Source organism: Indicator indicator, unplaced genomic scaffold (genome assembly GCF_027791375.1).
Source record: "Indicator indicator isolate 239-I01 unplaced genomic scaffold, UM_Iind_1.1 iindUn_scaffold_223, whole genome shotgun sequence".
Taxonomy (NCBI): domain Eukaryota; kingdom Metazoa; phylum Chordata; class Aves; order Piciformes; family Indicatoridae; genus Indicator; species Indicator indicator.
In genome coordinates this window covers 1-14562 of record NW_026539296.1, presented here as the reverse complement: position 1 = coordinate 14562, position 14562 = coordinate 1, and positions in this window count along the sequence as shown.

The window sequence follows — 14562 nt, the reverse complement described above, 5'->3', positions numbered from 1 at the left end:
TTCCTCTCTAACATGGCTCCATTCACCTCCCAGCCCAGCTGTGCCCCTGCCAGTTCCTCTACCCCAGCTGCCTGCTCTCCCCCTGCTGCCTCACTCTCTCCAGGTGTCACTCCTACATCAGGCTCCGCTCCCATTTCTTTGCCTTCTTCTTCTGCCTCGCTGCTCTCCCCAGGGGCAGCTTCCTCCACCTGCAGCACAGCTACCACATCGTCCTTGGGCAGCAAATCTCCCTCCAGTGCCGTTTCTTCTCTGGCCTCCTCGGTGCAGACATTTCTTCTCTCACCAACAAAACCTTCCTTCTCCAGCTCCCCTGCCATCTGCCCTTCTTGTACCACTTGGCCTGCTGCCTTCGGCACCTCCGGTGGTGGTGTTCCCTCTGCCAGGAGATTCCCAGAGTCATCTTCACTGAGATCCTGGCTACTGATGGAAGAGAGAGAGTGCACAGGTCTCTCTAGAAAGAGCAAACATAACTTTGGGTTAGTGTTTGACACTCAGCAGGTGAAGGTGTCACAGCCCTCAGATGTCAGGGAGCACTGACATTAAGTATTTAGAGCACTGAGCACCCTGGCAATCCCTTCTTCTGCCAAGTTGGGATCCTCCACAGCCTCCTCTCTTTCAGAGCTGGCTGCCTCTACAGACTCTTCTCCTCCAGGGCCAGCTATCCTGGCAATCCCTTCTTCTGCCAAGTTGGGATCCTCCACAGCCTCCTCTCTTTCAGAGCTGGCTGCCTCTACAGACTCTTCTCCTCCAGGGCCAGCTATCCTGGCAATCCCTTCTTCTGCCAAGTTGGGATCCTCCACAGCTTCCTCTCTTTCAGAGCTGGCTGCCTCTACAGACTCTTCTTCTCCAGGGCCAGCTACCCTGGCAATCCCTTCTTCTGCCAAGTTGGGATCCTCCACAGCCACCTCTCTTTCAGAGCTCAGGTCTGTAGGTGAAGTGTCCCCTGCAGATGCACTGAGCACCCTTCCCTTCCAGCCAAGGCTGCAGTGTCTCCCATCCCATCCCAGCACACACAGTGGTGTCCCTGAATTCCAGTTACAATCCAGTGACTCCATTGCTTCCCCCCAGCTCAGCAGAGGAGCAGAGCTGAACTGTGGGGGAGAGCTGTCACTGCCAACGTGCCAGCTGTCCCTCGTGGCCACAATTTGCCACCCTCCAGACTGCATTGCTCGCCCCTTTCCTTTCCACCAGTGCTGCCAAAGTGCTGAGGTGACAGCATGCCAAGGACAGACATGGAGAGGAGCTGGTGCAGAACCAAGTAGGCAAATAGATAATGCAGGGAAAAAGGACATTCCATTTCTGCATTGGAAGGAAAAAAATCAGCTGAGGTTCCAGGGGTACTCTTGGAAGTGAAGCCTCCTTAGGTAGCTGTCAGCAAGGTGCCCATTTCTTGAGGGAAAGGGCTGGATCACTCCCAAACACATCCAAGGGGACAAGGTCAGGCAGCTCCACCAGAGAGAGGACAACAGCCCCAGTGGGGTGGGAGTGGAGAAGGCAGGCAGGGTGAGCTGGTGGAGCTGGAGCAGAGGGCACCCATGCTCAGCCAAGCAAACACAGGGTGTTTGGGCAGGCATCCAGGAAGCGGTGCCTGGGGCAGGGTGGTGGAGAAGGGACTGGAAAAACCCTTGGGCAAACAAAGCACTGCACTCTCACCAGCAACAGGCAGGGGAAAAGACCCCAGTACCTCAGCTTGGTGCTAAATCTTGCTGACGTTGTGCTGTTGTGTGCTCTTCCCACCTCCCCTCCCCTTCTGCCCCAGCACCCAGCCTCCTCCCCTCCACGCTTCATTCCCCTCCCTCCCATCCATCTGGAATCACGCAGCAGGAGGCTCTTCCACCTCCTGCTCCAATGGCCACCATCTTCTCCCCATTCACCTGATGCTGATGTTCTGTCTCCCAAAGGAGCACACCTCAGACTTGCTCCCTCCCTACCCACAGCCAGGCCCATTTCTTCCTTCTCCTCTACTGTCCTCCACCTGCTGCCATTCTCCTTCTTCACAGTTGTGCCTTCACTGTGCCCCACTGCCTTGCCATCCACCTCTGGCTCCCAGACCTTCTTTACTCCTTTTCTTACTCTTGAAAAACCTTCTCACGCTGATGCTTGGCCCAAAGGAGCCTCAGTGAATTTCTTGCCTGCACACAGGCATCACCACGTTTCTCACACATGAGCTGTCCTGAGAGAGGGTGCCCCAGGACGTGCGGTTGAGGCCCACAGTCCCATACCTTCTCCAGAAGCTGTCTCTCTCTCTCTCCCATTTTTCATTCCCTGCCTGTGTTCTGGAATACTGTACCTTTCTTATCACTGTCTTCCTGTCTGTCTTTGCTCTCATCATCAGACACTTTTTCCCTTTCTTCTTCTCTGAACTCCTCTCCAGTCTCTGTTTTGTCCTTGTTTGCTTCAGGACTTGGTAAGATGACCAGCACTGCAGCTTTGCTGGACTTCTGCTCAGTGCTGCCTTGATTTGGCTTACTCTGCACTACTTCTCCCAAGGAATCCACATGTTTTTCCTCATGGGTCTCCTCTGTTTTCTTCTTGGGAGGGGATGGCTTCTTGTCCAGACTCATGACAGTAATGCACCTGTGAAAGAACATGGAGAATGGGAAGTGCCACGTTTTCATTGCTGTGAAAGGCATCCTCTGCCTCAGCATCCTCTGCCTCTGCCACAGCATCCTCCTCCTCCTCCAGAGCATCCTCTGCTTCCTCCACAGCATCCTCCACCTCACCATCCTCTGCTTCCTCCACAGCATCCTCCACCTCAGCATCCTCCGCCTCCGCCACACCATCCTCCGCCTCCACCAGAATCTCATTCACCACTTCCTTTTCTGGAGGCTCTGCCACTCCCACAGTCTCCTCCACAGCCTCTTCCCCCTCAGAAACCTCTCCAGCCACCTCTTTCCCCTCTAACATGGCTCCATTCACCTCCCAGCCCAGCTGTGCCCCTGCCAGTTCCTCTACCCCAGCTGCCTGCTCTCCCCATGCTGCCTCACTCTCTCCAGGTGTCACTTCTACATCAGGCTCCGCTCCCATTTCTTTGCCTTCTTCTTCTGCCTCGCTGCTCTCTCCAGGGGCAGCTTCCTCCACCTGCAGCACAGCTACCACATCGTCCTTGGGCAGCAAATCTCCCTCCAGTGCCGTTTCTTCTCCGGCCTCCTCGGTGCAGACATTTCTTCTCTCACGCACAAAACCTTCCTTCTCCAGCTCCCCTGCCATCTGCCCTTCTTGTACCACTTGGCCTGCTGCCTTCGGCACCTCCGGTGGTGGTGTTCCCTCTGCCAGGAGATTCCCAGAGTCATCTTCACTGAGATCCTGGCTACTGATGGAAGAGAGAGAGTGCACAGGTCTCTCTAGAAAGAGCAAACATAACTTTGGGTTAGTGTTTGACACTCAGCAGGTGAAGGTGTCACAGCCCTCAGATGTCAGGGAGCACTGACATTAAGTATTTAGAGCACTGAGCACCCTGGCAATCCCTTCTTCTGCCAAGTTGGGATCCTCCACAGCCTCCTCTCTTTCAGAGCTGGCTGCCTTTACAAACTCTTCTCCTCCAGGGCCAGCTACCCTGGCAATCCCTTCTTCTGCCAAGTTGGGATCCTCCACAGCCTCCTCTCTTTCAGAGCTGGCTGCCTTTACAAACTCTTCTCCTCCAGGGCCAGCTATCCTGGCAATCCCTTCTTCTGCCAAGTTGGGATCCTCCACAGCCTCCTCTCTTTCAGAGCTGGCTGCCTTTACAAACTCTTCTCCTCCAGGGCCAGCTATCCTGGCAATCCCTTCTTCTGCCAAGTTGGGATCCTCCACAGCCTCCTCTCTTTCAGAGCTGGCTGCCTCTACAGACTCTTCTCCTCCAGGGCCAGCTATCCTGGCAATCCCTTCTTCTGCCAAGTTGGGATCCTCCACAGCTTCCTCTCTTTCAGAGCTGGCTGCCTCTACAGACTCTTCTTCTCCAGGGCCAGCTACCCTGGCAATCCCTTCTTCTGCCAAGTTGGGATCCTCCACAGCCACCTCTCTTTCAGAGCTCAGGTCTGTAGGTGAAGTGTCCCCTGCAGATGCACTGAGCACCCTTCCCTTCCAGCCAAGGCTGCAGTGTCTCCCATCCCATCCCAGCACACACAGTGGTGTCCCTGAATTCCAGTTACAATCCAGTGACTCCATTGCTTCCCCCCAGCTCAGCAGAGGAGCAGAGCTGAACTGTGGGGGAGAGCTGTCACTGCCAACGTGCCAGCTGTCCCTCGTGGCCACAATTTGCCACCCTCCAGACTGCATTGCTCGCCCCTTTCCTTTCCACCAGTGCTGCCAAAGTGCTGAGGTGACAGCATGCCAAGGACAGACATGGAGAGGAGCTGGTGCAGAACCAAGTAGGCAAATAGATAATGCAGGGAAAAAGGACATTCCATTTCTGCATTGGAAGGAAAAAAATCAGCTGAGGTTCCAGGGGTACTCTTGGAAGTGAAGCCTCCTTAGGTAGCTGTCAGCAAGGTGCCCATTTCTTGAGGGAAAGGGCTGGATCACTCCCAAACACATCCAAGGGGACAAGGTCAGGCAGCTCCACCAGAGAGAGGACAACAGCCCCAGTGGGGTGGGAGTGGAGAAGGCAGGCAGGGTGAGCTGGTGGAGCTGGAGCAGAGGGCACCCATGCTCAGCCAAGCAAACACAGGGTGTTTGGGCAGGCATCCAGGAAGCGGTGCCTGGGGCAGGGTGGTGGAGAAGGGACTGGAAAAACCCTTGGGCAAACAAAGCACTGCACTCTCACCAGCAACAGGCAGGGGAAAAGACCCCAGTACCTCAGCTTGGTGCTAAATCTTGCTGACGTTGTGCTGTTGTGTGCTCTTCCCACCTCCCCTCCCCTTCTGCCCCAGCACCCAGCCTCCTCCCCTCCACGCTTCATTCCCCTCCCTCCCATCCATCTGGAATCACGCAGCAGGAGGCTCTTCCACCTCCTGCTCCAATGGCCACCATCTTCTCCCCATTCACCTGATGCTGATGTTCTGTCTCCCAAAGGAGCACACCTCAGACTTGCTCCCTCCCTACCCACAGCCAGGCCCATTTCTTCCTTCTCCTCTACTGTCCTCCACCTGCTGCCATTCTCCTTCTTCACAGTTGTGCCTTCACTGTGCCCCACTGCCTTGCCATCCACCTCTGGCTCCCAGACCTTCTTTACTCCTTTTCTTACTCTTGAAAAACCTTCTCACGCTGATGCTTGGCCCAAAGGAGCCTCAGTGAATTTCTTGCCTGCACACAGGCATCACCACGTTTCTCACACATGAGCTGTCCTGAGAGAGGGTGCCCCAGGACGTGCGGTTGAGGCCCACAGTCCCATACCTTCTCCAGAAGCTGTCTCTCTCTCTCTCCCATTTTTCATTCCCTGCCTGTGTTCTGGAATACTGTACCTTTCTTATCACTGTCTTCCTGTCTGTCTTTGCTCTCATCATCAGACACTTTTTCCCTTTCTTCTTCTCTGAACTCCTCTCCAGTCTCTGTTTTGTCCTTGTTTGCTTCAGGACTTGGTAAGATGACCAGCACTGCAGCTTTGCTGGACTTCTGCTCAGTGCTGCCTTGATTTGGCTTACTCTGCACTACTTCTCCCAAGGAATCCACATGTTTTTCCTCATGGGTCTCCTCTGTTTTCTTCTTGGGAGGGGATGGCTTCTTGTCCAGACTCATGACAGTAATGCACCTGTGAAAGAACATGGAGAATGGGAAGTGCCACGTTTTCATTGCTGTGAAAGGCATCCTCTGCCTCAGCATCCTCTGCCTCTGCCACAGCATCCTCCTCCTCCTCCAGAGCATCCTCTGCTTCCTCCACAGCATCCTCTGCCTCAGCATCCTCTGCTTGCTCCACAGCATCCTCCACCTCACCATCCTCTGCTTCCTCCACAGCATCCTCCACCTCAGCATCCTCCGCCTCCACCAGAATCTCATTCACCACTTCCTTTTCTGGAGGCTCTGCCACTCCCACAGTCTCCTCCACAGCCTCTTCCCCCTCAGAAACCTCTCCAGCCACCTCTTTCCCCTCTAACATGGCTCCATTCACCTCCCAGCCCAGCTGTGCCCCTGCCAGTTCCTCTACCCCAGCTGCCTGCTCTCCCCATGCTGCCTCTCTCTCTCCAGGTGTCACTTCTACATCAGGCTCCGCTCCCATTTCTTTGCCTTCTTCTTCTGCCTCGCTGCTCTCCCCAGGGGCAGCTTCCTCCACCTGCAGCACAGCTACCACATCGTCCTTGGGCAGCAAATCTCCCTCCAGTGCCGTTTCTTCTCCGGCCTCCTCGGTGCAGACATTTCTTCTCTCACCAACAAAACCTCCTTCTCCAGCTCCCCTGCCATCTGCCCTTCTTGTACCACTTGGCCTGCTGCCTTCGGCACCTCCGGTGGTGGTGTTCCCTCTGCCAGGAGATTCCCAGAGTCATCTTCACTGAGATCCTGGCTACTGATGGAAGAGAGAGAGTGCACAGGTCTCTCTAGAAAGAGCAAACATAACTTTGGGTTAGTGTTTGACACTCAGCAGGTGAAGGTGTCACAGCCCTCAGATGTCAGGGAGCACTGACATTAAGTATTTAGAGCACTGAGCACCCTGGCAATCCCTTCTTCTGCCAAGTTGGGATCCTCCACAGCCTCCTCTCTTTCAGAGCTGGCTGCCTTTACAAACTCTTCTCCTCCAGGGCCAGCTATCCTGGCAATCCCTTCTTCTGCCAAGTTGGGATCCTCCACAGCCTCCTCTCTTTCAGAGCTGGCTGCCTTTACAAACTCTTCTCCTCCAGGGCCAGCTATCCTGGCAATCCCTTCTTCTGCCAAGTTGGGATCCTCCACAGCCTCCTCTCTTTCAGAGCTGGCTGCCTCTACAGACTCTTCTCCTCCAGGGCCAGCTATCCTGGCATCCCTTCTTCTGCCAGTTGGATCCTCACAGCCTCTCTTTCAGAGCTGGCTGCCTTACAACTCTTCTCCTCCAGGGCCAGCTATCCTGGCAATCCCTTCTTCTGCCAAGTTGGGATCCTCCACAGCTTCCTCTCTTTCAGAGCTGGCTGCCTCTACAGACTCTTCTTCTCCAGGGCCAGCTACCCTGGCAATCCCTTCTTCTGCCAAGTTGGGATCCTCCACAGCCACCTCTCTTTCAGAGCTCAGGTCTGTAGGTGAAGTGTCCCCTGCAGATGCACTGAGCACCCTTCCCTTCCAGCCAAGGCTGCAGTGTCTCCCATCCCATCCCAGCACACACAGTGGTGTCCCTGAATTCCAGTTACAATCCAGTGACTCCATTGCTTCCCCCCAGCTCAGCAGAGGAGCAGAGCTGAACTGTGGGGGAGAGCTGTCACTGCCAACATGCCAGCTGTCCCTCGTGGCCACAATTTGCCACCCTCCAGACTGCATTGCTCGCCCCTTTCCTTTCCACCAGTGCTGCCAAAGTGCTGAGGTGACAGCATGCCAAGGACAGACATGGAGAGGAGCTGGTGCAGAACCAAGTAGGCAAATAGATAATGCAGGGAAAAAGGACATTCCATTTCTGCATTGGAAGGAAAAAAATCAGCTGAGGTTCCAGGGGTACTCTTGGAAGTGAAGCCTCCTTAGGTAGCTGTCAGCAAGGTGCCCATTTCTTGAGGGAAAGGGCTGGATCACTCCCAAACACATCCAAGGGGACAAGGTCAGGCAGCTCCACCAGAGAGAGGACAACAGCCCCAGTGGGGTGGGAGTGGAGAAGGCAGGCAGGGTGAGCTGGTGGAGCTGGAGCAGAGGGCACCCATGCTCAGCCAAGCAAACACAGGGTGTTTGGGCAGGCATCCAGGAAGCGGTGCCTGGGGCAGGGTGGTGGAGAAGGGACTGGAAAAACCCTTGGGCAAACAAAGCACTGCACTCTCACCAGCAACAGGCAGGGGAAAAGACCCCAGTACCTCAGCTTGGTGCTAAATCTTGCTGACGTTGTGCTGTTGTGTGCTCTTCCCACCTCCCCTCCCCTTCTGCCCCAGCACCCAGCCTCCTCCCCTCCACGCTTCATTCCCCTCCCTCCCATCCATCTGGAATCACGCAGCAGGAGGCTCTTCCACCTCCTGCTCCAATGGCCACCATCTTCTCCCCATTCACCTGATGCTGATGTTCTGTCTCCCAAAGGAGCACACCTCAGACTTGCTCCCTCCCTACCCACAGCCAGGCCCATTTCTTCCTTCTCCTCTACTGTCCTCCACCTGCTGCCATTCTCCTTCTTCACAGTTGTGCCTTCACTGTGCCCCACTGCCTTGCCATCCACCTCTGGCTCCCAGACCTTCTTTACTCCTTTTCTTACTCTTGAAAAACCTTCTCACGCTGATGCTTGGCCCAAAGGAGCCTCAGTGAATTTCTTGCCTGCACACAGGCATCACCACGTTTCTCACACATGAGCTGTCCTGAGAGAGGGTGCCCCAGGACGTGCGGTTGAGGCCCACAGTCCCATACCTTCTCCAGAAGCTGTCTCTCTCTCTCTCCCATTTTTCATTCCCTGCCTGTGTTCTGGAATACTGTACCTTTCTTATCACTGTCTTCCTGTCTGTCTTTGCTCTCATCATCAGACACTTTTTCCCTTTCTTCTTCTCTGAACTCCTCTCCAGTCTCTGTTTTGTCCTTGTTTGCTTCAGGACTTGGTAAGATGACCAGCACTGCAGCTTTGCTGGACTTCTGCTCAGTGCTGCCTTGATTTGGCTTACTCTGCACTACTTCTCCCAAGGAATCCACATGTTTTTCCTCATGGGTCTCCTCTGTTTTCTTCTTGGGAGGGGATGGCTTCTTGTCCAGACTCATGACAGTAATGCACCTGTGAAAGAACATGGAGAATGGGAAGTGCCACGTTTTCATTGCTGTGAAAGGCATCCTCTGCCTCAGCATCCTCTGCCTCTGCCACACCATCCTCCGCCTCCGCCAGAATCTCATTCACCACTTCCTTTTCTGGAGGCTCTGCCACTCCCACAGTCTCCTCCACAGCCTCTTCCCCCTCAGAAACCTCTCCAGCCACCTCTTTCCCCTCTAACATGGCTCCATTCACCTCCCAGCCCAGCTGTGCCCCTGCCAGTTCCTCTACCCCAGCTGCCTGCTCTCCCCCTGCTGCCTCACTCTCTCCAGGTGTCACTCCTACATCAGGCTCCGCTCCCATTTCTTTGCCTTCTTCTTCTGCCTCGCTGCTCTCCCCAGGGGCAGCTTCCTCCACCTGCAGCACAGCTACCACATCGTCCTTGGGCAGCAAATCTCCCTCCAGTGCCGTTTCTTCTCTGGCCTCCTCGGTGCAGACATTTCTTCTCTCACCAACAAAACCTTCCTTCTCCAGCTCCCCTGCCATCTGCCCTTCTTGTACCACTTGGCCTGCTGCCTTCGGCACCTCCGGTGGTGGTGTTCCCTCTGCCAGGAGATTCCCAGAGTCATCTTCACTGAGATCCTGGCTACTGATGGAAGAGAGAGAGTGCACAGGTCTCTCTAGAAAGAGCAAACATAACTTTGGGTTAGTGTTTGACACTCAGCAGGTGAAGGTGTCACAGCCCTCAGATGTCAGGGAGCACTGACATTAAGTATTTAGAGCACTGAGCACCCTGGCAATCCCTTCTTCTGCCAAGTTGGGATCCTCCACAGCCTCCTCTCTTTCAGAGCTGGCTGCCTTTACAAACTCTTCTCCTCCAGGGCCAGCTACCCTGGCAATCCCTTCTTCTGCCAAGTTGGGATCCTCCACAGCCTCCTCTCTTTCAGAGCTGGCTGCCTTTACAAACTCTTCTCCTCCAGGGCCAGCTATCCTGGCAATCCCTTCTTCTGCCAAGTTGGGATCCTCCACAGCCTCCTCTCTTTCAGAGCTGGCTGCCTCTACAGACTCTTCTCCTCCAGGGCCAGCTATCCTGGCAATCCCTTCTTCTGCCAAGTTGGGATCCTCCACAGCCTCCTCTCTTTCAGAGCTGGCTGCCTTTACAAACTCTTCTCCTCCAGGGCCAGCTATCCTGGCAATCCCTTCTTCTGCCAAGTTGGGATCCTCCACAGCTTCCTCTCTTTCAGAGCTGGCTGCCTCTACAGACTCTTCTTCTCCAGGGCCAGCTACCCTGGCAATCCCTTCTTCTGCCAAGTTGGGATCCTCCACAGCCACCTCTCTTTCAGAGCTCAGGTCTGTAGGTGAAGTGTCCCCTGCAGATGCACTGAGCACCCTTCCCTTCCAGCCAAGGCTGCAGTGTCTCCCATCCCATCCCAGCACACACAGTGGTGTCCCTGAATTCCAGTTACAATCCAGTGACTCCATTGCTTCCCCCCAGCTCAGCAGAGGAGCAGAGCTGAACTGTGGGGGAGAGCTGTCACTGCCAACGTGCCAGCTGTCCCTCGTGGCCACAATTTGCCACCCTCCAGACTGCATTGCTCGCCCCTTTCCTTTCCACCAGTGCTGCCAAAGTGCTGAGGTGACAGCATGCCAAGGACAGACATGGAGAGGAGCTGGTGCAGAACCAAGTAGGCAAATAGATAATGCAGGGAAAAAGGACATTCCATTTCTGCATTGGAAGGAAAAAAATCAGCTGAGGTTCCAGGGGTACTCTTGGAAGTGAAGCCTCCTTAGGTAGCTGTCAGCAAGGTGCCCATTTCTTGAGGGAAAGGGCTGGATCACTCCCAAACACATCCAAGGGGACAAGGTCAGGCAGCTCCACCAGAGAGAGGACAACAGCCCCAGTGGGGTGGGAGTGGAGAAGGCAGGCAGGGTGAGCTGGTGGAGCTGGAGCAGAGGGCACCCATGCTCAGCCAAGCAAACACAGGGTGTTTGGGCAGGCATCCAGGAAGCGGTGCCTGGGGCAGGGTGGTGGAGAAGGGACTGGAAAAACCCTTGGGCAAACAAAGCACTGCACTCTCACCAGCAACAGGCAGGGGAAAAGACCCCAGTACCTCAGCTTGGTGCTAAATCTTGCTGACGTTGTGCTGTTGTGTGCTCTTCCCACCTCCCCTCCCCTTCTGCCCCAGCACCCAGCCTCCTCCCCTCCACGCTTCATTCCCCTCCCTCCCATCCATCTGGAATCACGCAGCAGGAGGCTCTTCCACCTCCTGCTCCAATGGCCACCATCTTCTCCCCATTCACCTGATGCTGATGTTCTGTCTCCCAAAGGAGCACACCTCAGACTTGCTCCCTCCCTACCCACAGCCAGGCCCATTTCTTCCTTCTCCTCTACTGTCCTCCACCTGCTGCCATTCTCCTTCTTCACAGTTGTGCCTTCACTGTGCCCCACTGCCTTGCCATCCACCTCTGGCTCCCAGACCTTCTTTACTCCTTTTCTTACTCTTGAAAAACCTTCTCACGCTGATGCTTGGCCCAAAGGAGCCTCAGTGAATTTCTTGCCTGCACACAGGCATCACCACGTTTCTCACACATGAGCTGTCCTGAGAGAGGGTGCCCCAGGACGTGCGGTTGAGGCCCACAGTCCCATACCTTCTCCAGAAGCTGTCTCTCTCTCTCTCCCATTTTTCATTCCCTGCCTGTGTTCTGGAATACTGTACCTTTCTTATCACTGTCTTCCTGTCTGTCTTTGCTCTCATCATCAGACACTTTTTCCCTTTCTTCTTCTCTGAACTCCTCTCCAGTCTCTGTTTTGTCCTTGTTTGCTTCAGGACTTGGTAAGATGACCAGCACTGCAGCTTTGCTGGACTTCTGCTCAGTGCTGCCTTGATTTGGCTTACTCTGCACTACTTCTGCCAAGGAATCCACATGCTTTTCCTCATGGGTCTCCTCTGTTTTCTTCTTGGGAGGGGATGGCTTTTCGTCCAGAGTCATGACAGTAATGCACCTGTGAAAGAACATGGAGAATGGGAAGTGCCACGTTTTCATTGCTGTGAAAGGCAGCAGACCCATGGAGCTCTTCAGCTCCTTAGCAGCAGTGAAACCAGGCTCCTGCCTCTGCACTGCCCTTCAGACCACGAGATGACTGAGAACAACTCAGAGAAGCACCTTGACATGCTCAAGAGCTGCACTTCTTCCTTCAGGAAGAATAGCACTGTCCATGCTTAAAGGTGATTAAACAGATTAAAATCAAAATTAGCAAGTGTCCATCAATTTCAAGCTACACCAAAGCATGACCAGTGAAGATACAGCCACTGGCACAATTCCAGGCCCATTCCTCTTGTCCTATCACGTCATACTAGGGAGAAAAGACCAACCCCCACCTCACTCCTACCTCCTTTCAGGGTGCTGTAGAGAGCAATGAGGTGTCCCCTCAGCCTGCTCTTCTCCAGACTAAACAACCCCAGTTCCCTCAGCTGCTCCTCCCTCACCAGACCTGCTCTCCAGACCCTTCACCAGCTTTGTTGTGGGCCTCTGAGAGCCAAGCTCAGTTCCGCACATTTCAAGAGGTGCTGAGAAACAGACCAGGTGCTACAGAGCTGGGAGGTGCCAGAGAGATGAAACAGGGGACCCAAGGGATAAACTCTCTACCAACTGGACTGCTGAGTCCTTGTCACCATACCTGTAGCAAGGAGATGCTCCCTCCACGTGGAGAAAGCCAAAGTACCCACGTCTGCCTCCCAGCCTGGAACGCTTCTGCAGTTTGAACTCGCAGCAACAGCTCAGCCTGTCCACTTGCATCCCGTTGAGAAAAAAGGTGAGGCTGAAGGGGAAACCATGGTGCCTCTTGGAGGTGAACTGAAAGGCCTCTGTAGGTGCAGAAGGGAAAGAGTTCAGAGGAAAAAGTTCTGCTCTCTGCCATTGCTCTATCTCCTCTGCATCCCCACCACAGCACCCAGCCCTCTGAGGCCAGGTACTTTGGCTCTGGGCTGTATTAACTAGCTGGTAAAACTCCTCCACCCACAGACACAACAGCTTTGTCTCTTCCCAAGCCCTGAGTATCATGCTACAAGCAGCTAATGCATGCTCAGTTTGACCACTCACTGTCACAGCAGAACAGGGACCACAGCCTCCTGGCTCCCTCCTGGGGAGGGACTTTTTAGGATATCAGGTAGTGATAGGACAGGGGGAATGGAAAAAAGCTGGAAGTGGGGAGATTCAGGCTGGACATGAGGAAGAAGTTCTTCCCCAGGAGAGTGGTGAGAGCCTGCAATGGGTTGTGCAGGGAGGTGGTTGAGGCCCCAGCCCTGGAGGTGTTTGCAGCCAGGCTGGATGAGGCTCTGGCCAGCCTGCTGTAGTGTGAGGTGTCCCTGGCCATGGCAGGGGGGTTGGAACTGGATGATCCTTGTGGTCCCTTCCAGCCCTGACTGATTCTAGGATTCTGTGATTCTAAAAACATGTCACTCTGCCACTTGCCTTACCCTGCAACATCTGTCTGAGGAGGAAAGGCTGAGAGACCTGGGGCTGTTTAGCCTGGAGAAGAGCAGCCTGGGAGGGGATCTCATTATTGTTTATAAGTATCTGAAGGGTGGGTGTCAAGAAGAAGGGGCCAGGCTCTTTTCAGTGGTGTCCTGTGATAGGATGAGGGCAAATAGACACAAACTGGAAACCAGGAGGGTCCCATCTCAACATGAGGAAAAACTTGGGTGTGAGGGTGCTGGAGCCCTGGAGCAGGCTGCCCAAAGACGTTGTGGAGTCTCCTTCACCGTAGGCTTTCAAGGCCCATCAGGATGTGTTCCTGTGTGACCTGTCCTAGGTGAACCTGCCTTGGCAGGGGTGTTGGACTCCATCATCTCCAGAGGTCCCTTCCCACCCCTACCATTCTGTGATTCTCTGACTCCTGGTGTGGGTCTGCATGCAGCACTGCAGCTCCATGTCAGAGCTCCTGCAGTGGATCACACCCATTCCTCAGGGCAGCACCTCAGAGGTGCAGTCAGGCTCCAGAGCAGCACAGCCACAGGGCTGGTGGCTCTGGGCCTGCACTAATATGGTCACACTCACTGAGCAGTTGAGAGATGTTGTTGTGGGAGATGTTTCAGGCTACTCTGCATCCCTGCCTGAAGGGCACTGAGGCTGCTGCCCAGCTCCACACTAGGGGGACTGGGTTGCACTCCCTTAATAGACAGTTTGCTTCACTGGCCACACTTCTCTACACGAATCTGATCTAAGCCACAGTATTTGCTTAAATCACTTCTCTAAATCCCTTCTGCCACAGTCTGCAGAAGCCATTGTAACCTCACTTCACCCATGCAGCAGTCAGGCAGCTTGAGTGTGGAGGCAGATTCTACAAAACCCCTGGGTGAGCACATCTTAACTGATGAGCTCAGCTGAAATCATTTTCATTCCACATCGCTATTTTAGCCCAAAAGAAAAACCTCTTTGACCTCCCTTACCTCCTTCCAACAGCATGCCTGTGTAGACACAGAGGTTTTCTCCTCCACAGTGCTGCTGATAGACTTTGATCTCATCCCTGTAGCTGGTGTCCAGGTGAGCCAAGTGCACATTTTTCCCTAGGAAGACCATGGTCACAAGCACGTTGCTGTGTAACAAGGGCTTGTGGAATCTTCCAGAGTTCTGCAGCAGGAAACACACAGAAAGTGCATTCAGCTTGCAGCTCCAGCAAAAGCTGGACACAAAGATCATTTTGTAATGTGCAGAAGGGCAGAAAAATGCTTTGACCTGAAAATCCATTGCATGGAATTGCCCAGAATTGCAGGGACCATAGCTAATGACCCATAGCATCCTGGCTTCCTGTAACTTCCTTCACA